This window comes from Nerophis ophidion, linkage group LG26, assembly GCF_033978795.1.
Source record: "Nerophis ophidion isolate RoL-2023_Sa linkage group LG26, RoL_Noph_v1.0, whole genome shotgun sequence".
In the NCBI taxonomy this organism is placed as follows: Eukaryota; Metazoa; Chordata; class Actinopteri; order Syngnathiformes; family Syngnathidae; genus Nerophis; species Nerophis ophidion.
In genome coordinates, this window is record NC_084636.1 from 23,012,188 (window position 1) to 23,018,364 (window position 6,177).

Sequence of the window (6,177 nt, forward strand, 5' to 3'; positions counted from 1 at the left end):
CAACTGTGAGAGACGGAATGTGAAAAAAAAAATCCAGGAATTCACATTGTAGGAATTTTAAAGAATTTATTTGTAAATTATGGTGGAAAATAAGTATTTGTTCAACCATTCAAAGCTCTCACTGATGGAAGGAGGTTTTGGCTCAAAATATCACGATACATGGCCCCATTCATTCTTTCCTTAACACGGATCAATCGTCCTGTCCCCTTAGCAGAAAAACGGCCCCAAAGCATGATGTTTCCACCCCCATGCTTCACAGTAGCTATGGTGTTCTTGGGATGCAACTCAGTATTCTTCTTCCTCCAAACACGACGGGTTGAGTTTATACCAAAATAGATACATGGATGATACAGCAGAGGATTGGGAGAATGTCATGTAGTCAGATGAAAGCAAAATAGAACTCTTTGGTATAAACTCAACTCGTCGTGTTTGGAGGAAGAAGAATACTGAGTTACATCCCAAGAACACCATACCTACTGTGAAGCATGGGGGTGGAAACATCATGCTTTGGGGCTGTTTTTCTGCTAAGGGGACAGGACGATTGATCCGTGTTAAGGAAAGAATGAATGGGGCGATGTATCGTGAGATTTTGAGCCAAAACCTCCTTCCATCAGTGAGAGCTTTGAATGTTTGACCAAATACTTATTTTCCACCATAATCTACAAATAAATTATTTAAAATTCCTAAAATGTGAATTCCTGGATTTTTTTTTCACATTCTGTCACTCACAGTTGAAGTGTACCTATGCTGAAAATTACAGACTGTCAGACTTTCCCTTGACAGTTTGTCTCTGTTTTAGTTTTTTTCCTCTGCATTTGTCTGTTTCCTGTGTTTAGTATTTCCTGTCTTTTAGTTTCTGTCAAGTGCTCTTAATTTGTCAGCTTCCTGTCTTGTTCCCTGAGTGCTGTGTTCCTCCTCAGTGTGTTTAGTACTTACTGTCTGTTGATCTTATTTTGTCAGCTTCCTGTCTTGTTCCCTGAGTGCCGTGTTCCCCCTCAGCTGCGGCTGATTGGCATCTGGCCACACCTGTTACCAATCAGCCGGCTCCTATTTGTACCTCCTTTGTCTTGTGTCAGTTGCTGGATCATTGTATTGTATTGTCATTACCTCATGTCACTCTTGTGTCTTTGCTACCCGTCGTGTCTGGCATAATTTCAGCTATTACCTGTCGTGCTACATCTTGTCCTGGTCGTCGTAGCGGTAAGCTGTTTTTGTTAGCCATAGGCTATCTCCAGTTTTTCTGTTTGTTGTCCTCTAGCTTCCATGCTAATGTTCCTTTTTGTTTTTCTAGCTCCCAGTGCTAGCTCTCTTAGTTTGTTATTCCACCCACGTGCGTGCTTTTTGTTTGTTCGTGTTCTATTATTTAAATTAAATCATGTTTTCCCAATCAATGCCTGCCTCCTTCTCTGCATCATGGGGTTCGTCAACAAATAACCCTGACACAGACCTCTGTCATCATTTTAAGTGGGAGAACTTGCACAATCGGTGGCTGACTAAATATTTATTTGCCCCACTGTATACTTCTATAGCGTTTTTTTTCTAGTGACTCGAAGCGCTTTACATTAAGAAACTCAAGTGTGAGGGGGGGTGGCCTGCGGAGCTGGAGCGAGACGGGGTGTGCCGGGGCCGGCTCCGAGATCGGCGACAGGTGCGTAGATGGCCCACCTGGGTGCGTTTTGTCTGATCACCTGTCACTCTAAAAAAGGGCAGAAACCGGGGTTGGAGTTGTTGATTGTTGGAGAGAAAACACAAGCACGAGCACGAGGATGAGCGAGACTGAGACGGAGACGAAAGCACATGGCTGAAAAGCAACCCGAAAAACGAAACTGCGACGAGAGGCGATTGCTGAAAAGCAGAGCAAAAGAAGATTTATTGAAAAATTAAGGACATCACAAAACTGTCAAGCCTGTCATGTCTGTACTTAGTGGTCCAAAGGACCCGGAGGTGCAAGACCTCCACAGAAAGTTTAACATCTGAGCTGCAATTACACCAATTTAGGTGGTGCTGGGAGCAAGGGGGATGAAGTGTCTTGCTCAAGGACACAAGGGCAGAGACCAGGATGGTGGAAGCTCTGCTATCAGCGGAAAAGATCATCAGGACTCCTCTTCCTCCTATCCAGGAAATCGCAAAAAGTCACGGCCTGACCAGGGCTCAGAAAATCTGTAGAGACTCCTCCCAACACCACCAAGGACTGTTTTCACCGCTGGACTCTAGAAAGAGATTCCGCAGCCTCCGTAGCAGAACCTCCAGGTTCTGTAACAGCTTCTTCCCTCAGGCCATAAGACTCTTGAACGCATCATATTAATCCCCTCAATTCCCCCCCAAAACGGAATAACTTGCTGGAATATAAAGACACAATAACATACATCCATAAACGCGGATGCATTTGCAAAAGTGCAATATATTTATCTGTTTAGTAATCTATTTATTTATATCTGCACCTTAATGCTCTTTTATCCTGCACTACAACCGGCTAATGCAACTGTAGAGGATTCCCTCTCATGGGTTTTGCGGACCATCACACACTACCACGAGAGCCCGGATTTCAGGGCAGCAGGCCACACCCCCCTCCACAGCAACAAAATGTTGTTCTTATCTGTAAATGTAAAGTTCAAATTTGAATGACAATAAAAGGAAGTCTAAGTCTCTATGGCTCTATAAATTAACTTGCTGTATGTGATCGCCAAATTGTACATAAAGTACATGTCCACCTACTATATGCTGTCCGTGCGAGTGTTTGTCTTTAATGTTTGTGGACCAGTTAAATGAAGAAAAAAAGACAGCACACAATATTGCAACATTATAAACAATGTAAAATATATCATGGATCAAGCAGACATATTTCCATTTTACATATGTTACAATTGTATTATGTATTAATCATGCATTAAACAAATCATTAATTGATTTTATTTAATTTTGTTTGATTAATTGAAAATATTTTTAAAAATAAATAATATAGTAATGTAATATATTTAAAATAGAATATAGCAAAATCCACATTAAAAAAAACAAAAAAAAACCCCAGCGACCCCAAGAGGGACAAGCGGTAGGAAATGGATAGATGGAAAAAGGAAAAAAAAATCCAAAAATGAGGGGTATTTTACTTGAAGTAAGCAAAATTATCTGCCAATAGAAAAAAAAATGTGGCTTATCAAGACTTTCCAAAACAAGGAAAATTAGCTAACCTCAATGATCCCCAAAATAACTTTAAAATAACTATATTCTTACTAACAAGTGCACTTTTCTTGGTAGAAAAAAACAATATAAGACCTTTTTTCTCTATATGTTGAAAATGTTTCTTAAATTAAGTAAATACTAGTGCCATTATATTGACATACGGATATGCACTCGGCTTACCTTTCTTGAAACCAGCAAAAAGCAAAACTACTTTATTATTCTTTATGGAAGGCAACAAGGCAACCGCTTGTTACTCTCGGGGTCTCCTAGCCGCTCAGGCAAATCATATTGTATAAAAATGCATTTTCACATCGATAACATGACATCATCGTGCCATTTGCGTGCTCTTTCAGTCATTAGTGCGAAAGGAATATATATATATATATATATATATATATATATATATATATATATATAGTATTAATATATATACATATATATATATATATATATATATATATATATATATATATATATATATATATATATATATATCAATCAATCAATCAATCAATGATTATTTATATAGCCCTAAATCACTAGTGTCTAAAAGGGCTGCACAAACCACAACAACATCCTCGGTAGAGCCCACATAAGGGCAATGAAAACCCACCCCGGTGGGACGTCGGTGACAGTGACAATGATGACTATGAGAAACCTTGGAGAGGACCGCATATGTGGTCCTCCAGGGGAAAAGCAATGGATCTCGAGCGGGTCTAACATGATACTGTGAAAGTTCAATCCATAGTGGATCCAACACAGCCGTGAGAGTCCAGCCCAAAGTGGATCCAACACAGTAGCGAGAGTCCCGTTCATAGTGGCGCCAGCAAAAAACAATCCCAAGCGGAGGCGGATCAGCAGCGCAGAGGTTAGACTTAAATGCTTCTACTGAAGTGGCATCTCAAACTGTTACCGGGAGGGCATTCCAGAGTACTGGAGGCCGAATGGAAAACGCTCTATAGCACGGAGACTTTTTTTGGGCAGTGGAAATCACTAATACGCCGGAGTCCTTTGAACGCAGGTTTCTTGCCGGGACATATGGTACAATACAATCGGCAAGATAGGCTGGAGCTAGACCGTGTAGTATTTTATACGTAAGTAGTAAAACCTTAAAGTTACATCTTAACACAGGAAGCCAGTGCAGGTGTGCCAACATAGGCGTAATATGATCAAACTTTCTTGTTCTTGTCAAAAGTCTCGCAGCCGCATTTTGTACCAACTGTAATCTTTTAATGCTACACATAGGGAGACCCGAAAATAATAAGTTACAGTAATCGAGGCGAGACGTAACAAACGCATGGATAATGATCTCAGCGTCGTTAGTAGACAAAATGGAGCAAATTTTAGCGATATTACGGAGATGAAAGAAGGCCGTTTTAGTAACACTCTCAATGTGTGACTCAAAGGAGAGAGTTGGGTCGAAGATAATACCCAGATTATTTACCGAGTCGCCTTGTTTAATTGTTTGGTTGTCAAATGTTAAAGTTGTATTATTAAATAGAGGTCGGTGTCTAGCAGGACCGATAATCAGTATTTCTGTCTTTTTGGCGTTGAGTTGCAAAAAGTTAGCAGACATCCATTGTTTAATTTCATTAAGACAAGCCTCCTGCTGACTACAGTCCGGCGTGTTGGTCAGCTTTATATATATATATATATATATATATATATATGTGTGGAGTTTGCATGTTCTCCCCGTGAATGCGTGGGTTCCCTCCGGGTACTCCGGCTTCCTCCCACTTCCAAAGACATGCACCTGGGGAGAGGTTGATTGGCAACACTAAATTGGCCCTAGTGTGTGAATGTGAGTGTGAATGTTGTCCGTCTATCTGTGTTGGCCCTGCGATGAGGTGGCGACTTGTCCAGGGTGTACCCCGCCTTCCGCCCGATTGTAGCTGAGATAGGCGCCAGCGCCCCCCGCGACCCCAAAAGGGAATAAGCGGTAGAAAATGGTTGGATGGATATATATATATATATATATATATATACAATATATATACAAAAATAGTTCATTTACATACGTATATATACATATATATATATATATATATATGTATATATATATATGTATATATACGTATGTAAATGAACTATTTTTGTTCAAAATTGTTTGAAATGTTAAATGTTTAAATATTAGTTTACCTATACTGTGCCAACTGTACTACTATATGACTATGTGTTTTCTATTGTTTAATTGAAAATAAAACAGCGACATCCATTTGGCTGTCATCTGTTTTAATTATGAGACACAATTGTGTCAAAGTTGTGATTTTTTTATTTCATGCTTGAAATAAGACATTTTTTACTCGTGAGTGTTGAGGACACAGCTTTGCAACAGTTGACGTATTCTAGTTTCAAGCTTGTTTTACTCAATATAGGTCATCAAATCTCAGCTGTAATATCTTACTGAGATCATGTAGGACCAAAACACTTAAAGGGGAACATTATCACAATTTCAAAAGGGTTAAAAACAATAAAAAATCAGTTTCCAGTGGCTTGTTGTATTTTTTGAAGTTTTTTTCAAAATTTTACCAGTCCCGGAATATCCCTAAATAAAGCTTTAAAGTGCCTTATTTTCGCTATCTTCGAAACCACTGTCCATTTCCCTGTGACGTCATACAGTGCTGCCAATACAAACAACATGGCGGTTACCACAGCAAGATATAGCGACATTAGCTCGGATTCAGACTCGGATTTCAGTGGCTTAAGCGATTCAACAGATTACGCATGTATTGAAACAGATGGTCGGAGTATGGAGGCAGATAGCGAAAACGAAATTGAAGAAGAAACTGAAGCTATTGAGCGAATAGCTATTGACGCTATTCGGCCGTAGCGTGGGTGTACCTAATGAAGTGGCCCATAGCATGGCTGCCTTTAGCATCGCCGGTAAAATGTGCGGACCAAACGATCAGGACTTTCGCATCTTGTGACACTGGAGCAATTTAAATCCGTCGATTGGTAAGTGTTTGTTTCGCATTAAATGTGGGTATCTAGTTTCAA